The sequence below is a fragment of the Hypanus sabinus genome, chromosome 9 (assembly GCF_030144855.1).
Source record: "Hypanus sabinus isolate sHypSab1 chromosome 9, sHypSab1.hap1, whole genome shotgun sequence".
NCBI lineage: Eukaryota > Metazoa > Chordata > Chondrichthyes > Myliobatiformes > Dasyatidae > Hypanus > Hypanus sabinus.
Window position 1 is genome coordinate 35954446 of NC_082714.1, and position 15016 is coordinate 35969461.

Here is a 15016-nt window from a genome sequence, read left to right on the forward strand (position 1 = left end):
AATTTGTTGCCACGAGCAGCTGTGGAGGCCAGGTCATTGGGTGTATATAAGGGAACGATAGATAGGTTCTTGATTAACACACACAAAATGCTGGTGGAATGCAGCAGGCCAGGCAGCATCAATAGGAAAAAGTACAGTTGACGTTTTGGGCCAAGACCCTTCATCAGGACACTTGTCAGGGTCTCGGACCAAATCGTTAACTGTACTTCTTCCTATAGATGCTGCCTGGCCTGCTGCGTTCCACCAGCATTTTGTGTGTGTTGCTTGAACTTCCAGCATCTGCAGATTTCCTTGTGTTTAGGTTCTTGATTAGCCAGGGCATCAAAGGCTATGGGGTGAAGGCAGGGGAGTGGGGATGGCTGGAAAAATTGATTCAGCCCATGACTGAATGGCGGAGCAGACTTGATGGGCCAAATGGCCTACTTCTGCTCCTGTATCTTATGGTCATATCTGTCACATATGCTGTAAAGCCGGCAACATGTGGGAATTCATAGATGCACCTTGTAGCCTGGTGATCACATTTGATGGAAGCACCTCTACTTTGACCAGCTTGATCGCTGGGTTTTAGAGATTAAGATCAGCCGAAGGCACATTCTTCAAGATGGCTACCCTGATTTTGAAGGACATGCAGTGAAAGAGGCAATGGGTGACCACCAGGTCAAGGGAGGAAGGGAACCAGGTCAAGGGAGGAAGGGAGGCAGGTGGTCAGATAAGATTCAGGACATACCTTTCTCTAGAATAATTCATCTATGCTGATAAACAGTGGGAATGAATGTTCCTTTAGAGACTGCAACCAGATTCAAGATTATAGCACTATGTTGACTTCTTGTATTAGGGCAAGGAGCAAGTGACCAAGGCTTTGACAGTGATGGAAAGACAGGTGGGACATTGTTCTTTGTTACTTGCGGGATGAAATATAAGAGCAGGGAGGTTATGGTACAACGATATAAAACATGAAGACAAAGCTGAACAACATTGTGTTTTTACGGTCACCACACTGTTAGGAAGGATGTGAGTGCACTGGAGAGGTGCAGTGGAGATTCGTTAGGATATTACCTGGGATGAAGTATTTCTGTCATGAGGAGAGACTGAATAAACTTGTTTTTCTCCTTGATTTGGAGTTGGTTCAGAATGGACTTGACTGAGGGATACAAAATTATGAGAAGCATACAGATGGCTGTATTGAAAAATGTGTTCCTTACAAGAGGACATAGGATTAAGGTGGAGGGGCAGAAGATTTAGAACAGATTTGCAGCATAACTCTTTAGTCCCAGAGGGGTGATTGAAATTGGGGGTGCAATGCTTGAAGTGGGAGCGGGAGCAGGCACAACACTTAATTAGTATTTAGTTGAGCGCTAGAAGCAAAAAGACATCAAAGGCTATAGGCCAAGTGCTGCAAAATTAGATTAAAATAGACACTTGATAGACTGAAGGGCTATATTTTCTGGTGCTGTATGACTCTCTGCCTTGTGATATTGTCAATATATTTTGTACAGCATATTTTTTTCAGATTTCCTTAAATTTAAATCATGTTGCAATTACTATTGTTATAATCTCAATCAAAATCTGAACAAAAACAAACACAAACTGAAAGCTGGATGCTACACTTGAATGATATTATTCTTGAAATACCAACACAACTGCTTTTTTCCCCACTACTTTCAAGGGATATTGCAACAAACATTCACCAGTGCTAAGTCAACATTGCAAGTAGGAGAGAACAATTGCTTTGATTTTGAGCAGTTTAAAATAGCTTTCTCTAAACCAAGTACACAATAGACTTAACAACATAATTGCAGTGACACTCATTAAGAAGTCAATGAGACGAAGGATTTGCAGATTTTCTTTATTTTCAGTATGTTGATTTTTTTAAGACAAGCATATCCCCCATGCCAATACAGGTATATAACTTGATTCAAAAGCTTTTTGGGGGTAAAGCAGGGGATATGATGAAAATGTTACAAGGATTTAAAAGTATTGTATTTTTTAGCAGATTTTCAGATCCCACTGAGGCTAGATATCTGGTTATTTTGTTTAAACTAATTTGAGAAAATGTAAAGGGATACTTAAGGAATATTGGGATTACATAGACTGATGGCTCTTTGAAAAAGCCAGCATATCTACAATAAACCCAATGACTCCTGCTGCACAAGCCTTGAACTGCACAATTGTTTTAGTAGATGGTAAACAGAAATTGACAATGGTGATTTGTTTTACTATTACACTAAATGCACTAAATAACAGCACCTCAGTAGTCCTGATGAAGGGCCTCGGTCCAAAGCCTTAACTGTTCATTCCTTTCCACAGATGCTACCTGACCTGCTGAGTTCCTCCAGCATTTTGTGCATGTTACTCAGTAGTTTAAGCCTAGAGATAATTAAAGAACTTTTCTGGCAGAAGATATTTAAAGTGCCAAAGTGCTCCCAAAATGACTACAACGAAAGACTATATTACAGGTGGGACTCGGCTATCGCTCAATAAGCAGTGATACGTCTCATGAATGCAAGGTTTGTAGGCTCACTGAAAGCACTTAAAAAGCCGAAGTAGGAACAAATTGCATTTTCCAAAGTTTTACAGTCAATTAAATGCTTTAAAAATGCAGTCATTATAGTCATTTTTTTAAAAGCACAACAATCTCTAATTGGCAGAGAGAGCAGTAAGATGGCAAATGAAAGATAAATACATGGTGGCCAGATCACTGGAACTCCCAAAGGTTGCTCCAAGATAGCACAAAAGGATATTTTACACATTTCACAGGAACTTTGAGACCTTGCAATACAATTAAGAGATTTAAAGCCTTTATCAAAATAAATAAATCTTCAGAAGATTACAAATATACAATTGAATTTATTGTTTTAAACTTATTATCATTGTCTCTTTATTGGAGATGTAAAGTTACTGCTGTGTGTAGGGTTTGATTACATTCCCATAGTCAACATTATCTTGCAGAATTATTTAATGTGTGCAATAGGTCCTGAGGCCTGAAATGTTGTGAGGAGACGTGCACTGCAAGTAAATAAACAATTTTTTAAAAATATTTACATATTTTAATTTAATTATGTTCCAGATGGAAACTCATTTTGACTTCCTCTACAGTTACTGCCCCAATCTAAGAATGTAACCAAATGATTTCTTGAGTTAGCTGCTAAGTAAAGGGGCAAATCATCCTCCAAGGTCTTCCTTTGTTGCCTTTTGGAAGTGATCCATTTGGGTATGTGGATCCATTCTCATTCTGAAACTCACAACTCACATCAATAGTTGGTATCTGGTGTCAAAATGTCCTGTAGCCATACACATTCAGAGCACCAACCCTATATAGGACACCTCTGCGATGAAGTTTATGCCGATGACTGGTGCTCTCAATAAATTTAAAACCTTCCCCAATGTCAGTCCTGTGCCCAATTTCTATGCTTCCCTGCTTTCGCTTTGAGCTCAAGCTGTTCTGCAGTCACCTAGGAATTTGAAAAACTCAGAATAGTTTCAATTACAGTGCTATCAAAAACAGAAACAGATTTTTTTGTGACTTAACAAAAGATGGATTCTATCTTGCATATTGAAATTACCGTCTGCCAGGATTTTATAACATGAATAGAAAGAAATTCCTCAGGATTTATACAACACTATTGGTACAATTTTCCTTATTTACAGAGGCAGACATTTCTCCCTCGCAATTAACTCCATTTCCCCTTTTATCAAAATATTATTTAAAACAACATAGACTAAATGCTGATATCTATTAGGAGAGAAAGTCAATGAAAAGTGTAGGGACTAGCAAGAAGCAAAGTTTATGTTTGTGATTGTACCTGTGAATCCAATTTCCGATTGTAACCAGGGAACTGCCTCACGTGAAGATCATAAGACGTAGGAGCAGTATTAGGTCATTCAGCCCATTGAGTCTGCTCCAGTATTCCATCATAACTGATCCTGGCTCCCACTCAACCCCATACACCCACCTTCAAACCATGTCCTTTGATGCCCCGACCAATCATGAAACTATCAACTTCAATTTTAAATATATTCACAGACTTGGCCTCCACCGCAGTCTATGGCAGAACATTCCACAGATTCACTACTCTCTGGCTAAAAAAAATCCTCCTTACCTCTGTTCTGAAAGGTCGCTCCTCAGTTTTGAGGCTGTACCCTCTAGTTCTGTATACCCCCACCACAGGAAACATCTTCTCCACATTCAGCTTATCAAATCATTTCAACATTCGGTAGGTTTCAATGAGATCCCCATGCATAGTTCTAAATTCCACTGAGTACAGGCCCAAAGCTGCCAAACGCTCCTCATATGTTAAACCCTTCATTCCCAGAATCATCCTCATGAATCCTCACAGGTTGGCTGGTGGCGCAGTGAGATCAGTACTGGGCTTGAGAATGGAGGTTCCTGAGTTCAATCCAGTGACAGACCGCTCCCGAGCGTGCTCTCCATCCGTGCCAGGTTGATGTCGAGCTCGCAACTCGACCTCAAAAACAGAAAACACTGCCACCTCCAGTTTAAATTCCCACGTACAATATTGTGGAGGATCAAATACCCAAAACTCCTCCGGACCGTTTCCAACAAAAAACATATGAAAAAGAAGATAAACAAAAATGGATGGGTAGCCCCCAACCTGATGGCATGAGCATCGATATTTTGAATGGATTCTTCCAGTAATGCCCCCCTTTCACCATTCCCTATTCATAATTCCCTCTCTCACCTTATCTCCTTACCCGCCTATCACCTCCCTCTGGTGCTCCGCCCCCATTTCTGTCCTCTCCTATCAGATTCCCCCTTCTCCAGTCCTGTATCTCTTTCACCTATCAGCTTTCCAGCTCCCCCACCTCCCGGTTTTAGCTACCTCCTTGTGGTTCATCCTCCACTCCCCCCACCTTCTAACTCTGACTCGTTATCTTTTTTCCTCCAGTCTTGATGAAGGGCCCAAAACGTCAACTGTACTCTTTTCCGTAGATGCTGCCTGGCCTGCTGAGTTCCTCCAGCATTTTGTGTGTGTTGCTCGGATTTCCAGCATCTGCAGATTTTCTCGTTTGTAATAATCAAAAATCACTTTGTGGGCTGTTTCTGCCTATTCTCTAGAATCTAGTTTCAGATTAGTGTCAGTGCTAGTGATTGGGAGGACTGAGGAATATTCAAACAAGAGAAGCAAAGAAGCTGAAATTGGCAAAGAAAGGATGTTTTACTGATACAAAACACAAAGATGTTTACAAGCAACATTTTACTTTCTCTTTGCCTTTAGTTCAAACTTATGTGAATGTCAAAAGCACCTGGCATATAGTAAAATCTTGTGCCGAGCTGTGTGAACAACCTGAATTAACACTTGAAAACCTCCACAGAAAATCCAAAACTGTGAGGCACTGGCTTCAACTTCCAACAGTAATTCACCTCAGCAAGAACTGAAATCTGTGAAAATTATCACCCTTTGATTATTACCTTGGCAGTATGTCTAACAAAATGAATGGGAACTCAACCAAAGAAAATATGGGAATGACACACATAACGGGGGAAAAAAAAACATTAATCCTGAGAGCGATCTGTAAACATTTTGCATTCACCATTGTGAGTTATCCACTAAACAACGAGGTGATGAGATCACACCTATTGGGAAATTGGCCCTGCCACCTCACTTCACGGCAAGCATATTTCAGTGATGTAAACTCCACCATGGCAACCATAAAGCAACTATTCAAAAAAATCTGAACTAACAACTACTCAGCGGATAGATATTGAAATGATACCCCAACAGATAAAAAAACATATACATTGATAAAACAAAAAATAGCATATTTGGGGGCATTTTTCTCCTTTTAACACTGATACAAAAATTAGCAGTAGAGTTTGAAATGCTGAAGAAAGACTCTCTCTTACTTGGACACATTATTTTATTTATTTTCTTAGTAATCGTGCAGAATACATAGTGATCCTTGTTAGCTTTATCATAAAGATGATTTTAATAGCAATAAATTTTAATCACTTCAATACTTTATGGCAATATAGTGTGAAAATTCAAAGGTACTGATCCATTACTACAGTAAATGTAACATCATCTCCTACCTCACCAGGGACTCTCAGAATTATCTGAACCTCACTGGGCCACACTTGCTGCATGCCTTGATGGTTGGGTGCAATATGCAAGAAAAGTAAGTGTTCTCAGCTTTGTATTTGCTAAATGACCAAGGAATTACAGGCGAGCAAGAAGCCATGGTTCAGAGTGTAATCTGGCCTCCTCACTCAGCACATAATCCCCAGGCAACAAATTAGCACGCCACTGGTTAATTTTGCCATAAAGCAACCACTAAATGCATGGTATAGGTAATGCAAGTTTATCCTGTTTATTCTCTTCTAAACAACTTCAGAAGTCTGAAATCTGTACTTCCATCACAATAAACACCCAAAACAAATATATGAGGTGGAACCATTCATTAGAAAAGACGCTGTGTACTTGCTGCTAGCAACGGCTTCATTGCATTCGATTCCAAATGGGATTCTTGACGTTTGAATCAAACATCCAACACACAGGGATTGCAAAATAAATCACAGCCATATGGTAATAGTTTCCAGATTATTCTTTGGATTAATCATTAAGACCAATGGAGATAAAATTAACAATCCCCTTCCAGGGTACCATTCAGTAAGTATAGACAGGTCTTGTGGTAATCAATTGATCTTATGAGTGCCCCCTTCCCCCACCCAAAGACTTCTTTCTTTAGGTAACTCTATCTTTGTTCCATTTCAGAGTTTAAAATCCCCCTATTTTTTTTTTGATCTCCCAAGCCAAATCAGTGGATGAACTAGGAAACCCAAAACAATTAAATTGGGACATCATTCTCAGGTTTCCACTTTGGCGTGCCTACTCCTCCATTATTTGACTTTCCTTCTGTCATTCCACCAGCCTCTTCCCCTAGCGATGGGGCTAAGATTCGACTCGAGCATTGGGAGCAAAATTAATTTAAGTCTTTCCACTGTCAAAGCACTGAAACTATTGAAATACTTTGCCGCAAACAACCTCAACCTTCCTCCTCCACTGATTTGAGCAACAATTCCACACTAGCACTTTGGTGCAGAGCTGAAGGCATTGCCGCACTGATGGGTTGATAAATTTAAGATTAGACTTAAATTGCATTGAGATAGATGCAAACTATCACATGGTTTCATTCTGAAGAAAACCAGGGGAGTTCTGCTTGTTACTCCAATCAATAACTATTACACAAACAATAGCAGTGGAATGCATCTTCTGGCTTTCACGTTGTTGTGGGTAGGCTACACGGAGGGGTGGGGAAGGATTGTCATGTCTGCTCTGGAGCTGTTATTGCAACCAACTGTGACTGCAATAAGCTTATTTTGACAAAACAGATGGTACTTTAAAACAAGGAATATTTTAAAATCTTTGGAGTGGATTACACAGCAAACAATTTGCATTTGCAAGATATGCACTTTTTGGGAGAGTTGCCCAGGCAAAATGTCAGCACTGATGTTCACTGGAGTAGGAATTTAAAACAGCTAGGAGTTGCAGCCAGCTTACACCATCTGTGCATTACTCAATTTAAGGTTCAGTTTGGATTACTGATTCTAACCTTGGGGTAATAGAGCCTTGAATTTGAATGGGGGGGGGTTAGGCTATTGTATTTGATAAACTATACATTGCTGAAATAATGGGCAAGAGTAAGCTCTGATTTAGCTGGTTGCACTTTCCCTTCTGAGGGAATAGCTTTGGCATTTGAGTCCCACTATAGAGACTGGAGCATCAGAATGGGAGCTAAATAATTGCAAGAGCCATGTTTTGAGTAAGGGTTTAAACCAAGGTACTGTTGGCCAAGTTGGGGGAACATAAAAGTTTTGATTAAGACAGTTCAGAGGGCTTCCCTCTGGTTACCTTGACCATTGTTTATCCCTGAATCAACATCACTAAGACAAATTATCAGCTCATTATCTCATCTTTCTTTCTTTGTTTACAATTTTGAAGTAACTTATTGGCAGTGAACCAGTTGGAGGCATTTTAAGACTGTGATAGTACAGAAGTTTTTGTCTCTCTTAGTTTTATCTTTCCTGGCGTCACCTTCATGTCAAGCGTTTCCTTAGCCCCATACTACCGTTCTCTGTATTTGCTTGAGTTTAGCAGCAAAACCAACAGACCAGGGTGTTGGCTGGATTAGAGACTATTAGCTATTAAGAGAGATTGAACTAATTTAGATTGTTTTTTTTGTGATGCAACCTGAAATAAGTATATTCAGTCGAATCACAAACATGGGACATGTCAGTCCATTGTCTCCTCTGCAGCCACAATGAGGCCACACTCAGGTTGAAGGAGCAACACCTTATATTCTGTTTAGGTAGCCTCCAATCTGAGGCATGAACATTGATTTCTTGAACTGCTGGTAATTGCCACCCCCCCCCCCTTCACCTTTCCTATTTCCCTCTCTCACTTTATCTCCTTACCTACCCATCACCTCCCTCTGGTGTTCCTCCACCCTTCCCTTTCTAACATGGTCTTCTGTCCTCTCCTATCAAGATTCCCCCTTCTCCGGCCCTTTATCTCTTTCACCAACTTCCCAGCTCTTTACTTCACCCGTCCCCCTCTCCTGCTCTCACCTATCACCTGCCACCTTGTACTTCTTCCTTCCCTCCCCATCTTCTTACTCTGACTCCTCATCTTTTTTTCCAGTCCTGATGAAGGGTCTCAGCCCAAAACATTGACAGTTTACTCTCAGTCTGGCCTGCTGAGTTCCTCCACCAATTTGTGTCTATTGCCAAGTATATGCAGTACTGCGGAAAAGTCTTAAGCACATATATATAGCAAGGTTGCCTCAGACTATAGCACAGTACTATATTAGGCAACCTGGAGCTGAGAACCAGGTTGCACATATGGTGGGAGCAAAGGATATTGGGAATAGTGACAGTGGAACGCCACAGGAGGCATGTGGGATAGTTGGCAGAGAAGTAGTGCCAGGGGCCAGGAGTGGCACTATGCAGATTCACCCAGCCCTGAGACAATAGGCAAGGTCATTTGATTCCAAACACTTGGTTTATTGATCATTACAGAATACCTCTTGTGGTGCTTCCTGCTCCCTTCCTTTTTACCCAACCATGATTCCCCTTTCCCTGCCCCCTTCCCACTCTCAGTCCACAATGGTGAACCATATCAGAATCAGGTTTATCATCACTCATGTATAATGAAATTTGTTTTTGTGGCAGCAGTACAGTGCAATACACAAAATTACTACAGTACTGTGCAAAAGACTTAGGAACCCGGGCTATCTACAGCATAGGTGCTTAACACTTTTGCACAGAACTCTGGAACTAAGAGGAACATATAATAAGTAGGTGGATATGAGGGATCATAGCTTTAAGGTAAGAGGGGGAAGGTTTAAAGGAAATTTATGAGGCAATTATTTTAAAATATGGAGAGTGTTAGGTGCCTTGAACAGACTGCCAGGGGGAAAAGGTGGAAGCAAATACCATAACAATGAGTAAGAGCCATTTAGACAGACACATAAACAGGAAGGGAATGGAGGGAGATAGACTATGAGCAGGCAGATGCGATAACTTTGGATTGGCATCATGTTTGGCACAGTTAAACAGCTTGTACCTGTGCTGTACTGTTCTCTGCTAAAAAGGATTTTATTTTCCTCAGCGTACTGCGGTCTAGTATTGCTGTGAGATCCTGGGCAAAATGCTTTTTTCCCCCGCTGCGTCCCTGATCCCATGGCAGAAGAGCAATCAAACCAAGACAAGGTCAATTCTTCATACCAACCTAATCACTTTAACAACAGCTGCCTCCTTAGTTGGTAGATTTGCAAAAGATGGCACCCAGGCTTGTGAATTGCCCACTAATCTTGTTTGGAAAGTGGAACTGAAGAATGGAAGAAAATAGCCTATGGGCTAGAGCAGGGGTCAGCAACCTTTACCACTGAAAGAGCCACTTGGACCCGTTTCCCACAGAAAAGAAAACACTGGGAGCCGCAAAACCCGTCTGACATTTAAAATGAAATAACACTGCATACAACGTTTTGTTTTGCCTTTATGCTATGTATAAATAAACTATAATGTGTTGCATTTATGAAATTGATGAACTCCTGCAGAGAAAACGAAATTACATTTCTGCATGCAACAAAAACATTTTGAACTCCGAAAGAAAGACGTTGGGTTGAAGGTTACTTTTAAGTAAAATACTCAACGTCTATTTGAGTCCTTCTTGTATTTATGAAAAACGCCAAACTTAAATTTGCCGCCAGCAGCAAACCAAAAATAACGTCAGCCAGCTGTCAACCTGAAAAATAAAAGGACTATTTCACTGAACAATGAAAACATATGAATATACGTAAAATAATACGCAATTAAAATATTTATCATCCTTGTTCAGGTTGACTCACACCTGACAATGCAGTCGTATTCAGTAGGGATGGATCGATGCTTAGGGGAGTGACCGGGAAGGATAATGTGTTTTTTTCCTCTCTGAACTCACAGAAGCGTTTCCCAAACGATGTTTGCATTGCGATGATTGCAGAATGTAAATACTCCGAATTTATCATGTCGTGACATTGTTTGAACTCTCTCAAATTGGGGAAGTGAGACAATGTGCCTTTCTGTAAATCTCTGGCAAGCAACGTCAACTTGCGCTCGAATGCAAAACATCCTCCAACATGTGCAGGGCTGTACGTCCTTACCCCGTTGAAGAGCTGTGTTCAGCGTGTTCAGGTGCGCTGTCATGTCCATGAAGTGTAGCTTTTCCAGCCACTCTGGCTGTTCCAGCTCAGGAAAGTTGAGCCCTTTGCTGCCCAGGAAAGTTTTCACTTCTTCCAGACGCGCGACAAAGCGTTTCAGCACCTCCCCTCTGGACAGCCAGCGATAAAAACACGTTGTAGCGGTTGCTACACGCAGTCAGTAAACTGCAGTCAAAGATAGCTTTATTCGAACTAAACAGCCTTGCTTTTAAGCCTCCCTCAACCCGCCCCCCATGGGTGCGGATGCTGCAAAAGACACGTACTCACAAACCCCCGTAGGCTATCTCCCTTAGCCTGAACGCTGGCTAATTGTGAGCCGGTTCGGATGTGTCAGCAAATGGGTCGCCACAACGTCTTATTTAGATTGTACAAGATCACCATAATCTTCAAATTTAGATTTACATTTCAAAAACTAACAAACTAACATAAAATACATATTAATTAAATACTGACCATGTAGCGGTGTGCTACACGCAGCGCTAAAATTACGACACGGAGTCGGTAGCTGCAGTCGAAGGAAAAAAACTTTATTCGAAATCTTCAGCCTCACTTTTAAGCCTCCCTCAACCTGCCCCCCCCCCATGGCGCAGAGGCTCCAAAGCTCTGTGCTCGCAAACCCCCGTAGGCTATCTTATTGTGAGTCGGTTCGGATGTGCCAGGAAAAGGGTCGCCACAACCAATTATTTCCCAAAGCAACAGGGAGCCGCAGCACAGACGTAAAAGAGCCACATGTGGCTCCGGAGCCGCGGGTTGCCGACCCCCGGGCTAGAGGGAGGAAGGAATGTAGCATGGATGTATTTAAGGGGAGGCTGGATTAGTACATGATCAGAGTTAACTTGGCCCCATTAATATGGTGTTCCAACCCACTAAACATGCATCTGCTATTCATTTGCTGCAGTCTAGAAGAATATTCACAGTGGATTACCAGGCTCCCAAACACTTGATTATGAACTTCATTCCAATATTTAGTTTATCTGCAGTGCTTGAATGTAAGGGGTAGATTAAGATTAACACTGAGTTAACACAATTATTTTAAATTTCAATATTCAGCTAGAATTCATGAAGATAGGAAAATCGCAAATTAACTAAAGGGGATGCAAGGGAAAATTCCCTTCCCCAGTGGGCATTTAGATAGTAGATTATGTGTACACTAGCAGTAGATCGGGGGCAGCAGGGATGTAGTTAAGAGAAGAATGGTAAACAAGGGAAAGGTAATGCAAATTTAATGGTGTTAAATTGAAAATAAAATGTGGGATGGAAGTAATACATGTGAAGCATAAATATTGGCTTGGTCCACTGCCATTTTTCTTTGCAGTGAATTTAATTTACCATTCCAAGTGCTCATTTTGACTTTGTTTTAAATGTTGATTACATTTTATAGGTCAAATATATTTGAGATTGTATTATCAGTAGTTCCTGCTACCAGCTTCTACTCAAACTATTGTTGATGGGTGGGGTCAGGGAGATAGAGCAAATTCCAAGGTGTTAGGTGCGAGCTCCTGAAGGAACGACAGCAATGGCTGAGCAAAACAGTAGGTGGACAAGAGGTGAGACCTGTAGGATCACCTAAATGTCAGGGTAGACGAGCTGGAGGAGGATGCAGGAATAATTGACAGTGGTGTGGGGATTTGGAGCTCAACAATAATGGAGCCCTCTGGTCTAATTGTTCCTTCAAACGGCTCTGATTTTTTGAGAAGTTAGCTTCTCTTCAGCACGTTCCTGACCACAGGGCGACATCAGGCACCTGCCCGTGTGTGACCATGAGACCATGCAACACCAAACTAATTTCAGTGCACAGTTTATTGATAACATACACAATGGATGAGAGGCAATTTTGCAGCAGTCTAATTACTGAACAAACTACTAAATGAATAAAGCCTGTTCACAGAAATGAAAACACAAAATACATTGAATACGCCAAAGATTAGGCAGCATAGGTGGAGAGAGAAGCAAAGTTAATTTCTCAGGTTGGTGACCTCTGCATGTGATGACTATTTCTGCATTGATGCTCCACAATGTCCTAAGAATTTCATGATCTTCTGTTCTTTTTCCCCCCCCAAGATTTGCAATATCCACAGTATTTTGGTTCCTGTTCAGAGATTTTCAAAAATTCTCAAGAACTTCAGCGAACAGTACGTACTCAAAATTCCAGCAATCTTTCCAAATTAAGGCAAGATTTCTCCAGCAAAATGCAGCCGGTGCAAATGAGCTACATCAGTCCAAATTACAGATGTGTGGTCACTGAGATGAGTGAGGGGGAATTTGGGAAACATCTCCATGCTGACTGGTAATTGTGTTGACAATACTGGCGGCTGTCACTGTATTATGTGGTTGGGAACGATGTGTAAATAAGTTTTAAGACCATCTGTAGGGAATACATCTATACATTGATAGTAATAGTTTATATTGATAGACTGTTGCTATAGTGACAAGGTTGACCACAGAGAGCAAAATCAAGACATAAGCATAGGAAAACAAAATCAGCATAGAGTTACAGGCTGCAGATTAACTTATTGACCTGGTTCGCAGAGAGGAATCCCAATTCAAATTGCATGTTTGAATCTAGGTCCAGGTTTGAGCACGTAATCTTGATATTTATTGCTTATTTATGATGATGATGATGGTTATTATTATTTATTTATTTTTATATTTGCACAGTTTGCTCTCTTTTGCACACTGGTTGAACACCCAAGTTGATGTTCATTGATTCTATTATGGTTATTATTCTATCATGGATTTAGTGAGTATGCCTGAAAGAAAATGAATCTCGGGGTTGTATATGGTGACATATGGGTACTTGGGCAATACATTTACTTTGAACTTTAAAGCTTGGGGCATCAACTTTTCTTCGTGCAGAGGGGACATGGTGTAAATGGTGAACAAAATGGATTCTCTCCACATTGTCATCTGTTAGTTATGGTAGTGCAGGGGACCCAAAAAGCAAGATACACAGAACCGAGACCACTCCTGATGTCTGTCAACATTCCACCATCAAACAGCTAAACTAGATATTCCAGCTAAGACATAGGAGTGGAATTAAGCCATTCAGCCCATCGAGTCTGCTCTGCCATTTCATCATGGCCGATCCACTTCCCTCTCCAATCTCCTGCCTTCTCCCTGTATCCCTTCATGCCCTGACTGAACAAGAATCTATCAACCCCTGCCTTAAATATACCCAATGACTTGGCCTCCACAGCCGCACGTGGTAATGAATTCCATAGATTCACCACTCCATGGCTAAAGAAATTCCTCCTCATCCCTGTACTTAACTGACATTCCTGTATTCTGGGGCTGTGTCCTCTGGTCTTAGACTCCTCCATGAGAGGGAACATTCTCTCCACATCCATTCTATCAAGGCATTTCAATATTCAATGTTTCGATAAGGTCACCTCTCATTCTTCTGAATTCCAGTGAGTACAGGTCCAGACCCATGACAAGCCTTTCAATACTGGAATCATTTTCATGATCCTCCTTTAAACCCTCTCCAATGCCAACACATCATTTCCTATTTAAGGGGCTCAAAACTGCTCACAATATGTCATGAAGACTAATCAGTGCTTTTTAAAGCCTCATCCTTACTTTTATATTCTAGTCCTCTTGAAATGAATGCTAACATCACATTTCCTTTCTCACCACTGACTCAACTGGCAAATTAATCTTTAGGGACTCCCAAGTCCCTTTGCAGCTCAGATTTTTGAATTTTATCTCCATTTAGAAAGTAGTCTACTCTTTTATTTCTTCTACCAAAGTGCGTGACCATACATTTCCCGATTCTGTATTCCATCTGCCACTTCTTTACTCATTCTCCTAATCTGTCTTCTGTAGCCACTCTGCTTCCTCAACACCATCTGCTCCTCCAGCTATCTTCATATTGTCTGCAAACATAGCCACAAAGCCATCAATTCCATCATCCAAGTCAATGACATATAACATAAAGAGAAGAATTCCTAACACAGATCCCTATGCAACACCACTTGCCACCAGAAAAGTATTCCCGCTCTCTGCCTCCAGCCAATCAATCAATATGCAATCCATGCTAGAATATTTCCTGTAATACCACAGGCTATTAACTTGTTTAGCAGCCTCATGCGTGGCAGCTTGTCAAAGGCCATCTGAAAATCCAAATGCCCAACATCAACTGGTTCTCCTTTGTCTATCCGAATTGTTATTGCTTCAAATAATTCCAACAGATATGTTAGGCAATATTTTCCCTTGAGGAATCCATGCTGACTATGGTCAATTTCCCTCGGGATCAATAAAGTATGTCTGTCTGTCTGCCTAATTTATCGTGTGCCTC

General features: G+C 41.1%; 2 protein-coding genes across 10 annotated transcripts in view; one reads left to right on the top strand and one right to left on the bottom strand.

The window, feature by feature from the left end:
- The window catches only part of LOC132399255 (uncharacterized protein C7orf50 homolog), a 393915-nt gene that overhangs the window by 62163 nt on the left and 316736 nt on the right, over window positions 1-15016 (bottom strand). The gene's annotated exons all lie outside the window — the stretch shown is intronic.
- LOC132399254 (probable G-protein coupled receptor 146) overlaps window positions 1-15016 on the top strand; it is a 167846-nt gene that overhangs the window by 26485 nt on the left and 126345 nt on the right. The window contains exon 2 of one of the 8 annotated variants that reach the window (XR_009513922.1): window positions 6061-6138. The exons of the other annotated variants lie outside the window; for them this stretch is intronic. The gene's annotated coding sequence lies outside the window, so the exon portion shown is untranslated. The remainder of the gene's footprint in view (window positions 1-6060; window positions 6139-15016) is intronic. 8 annotated transcript variants of the gene reach the window in all.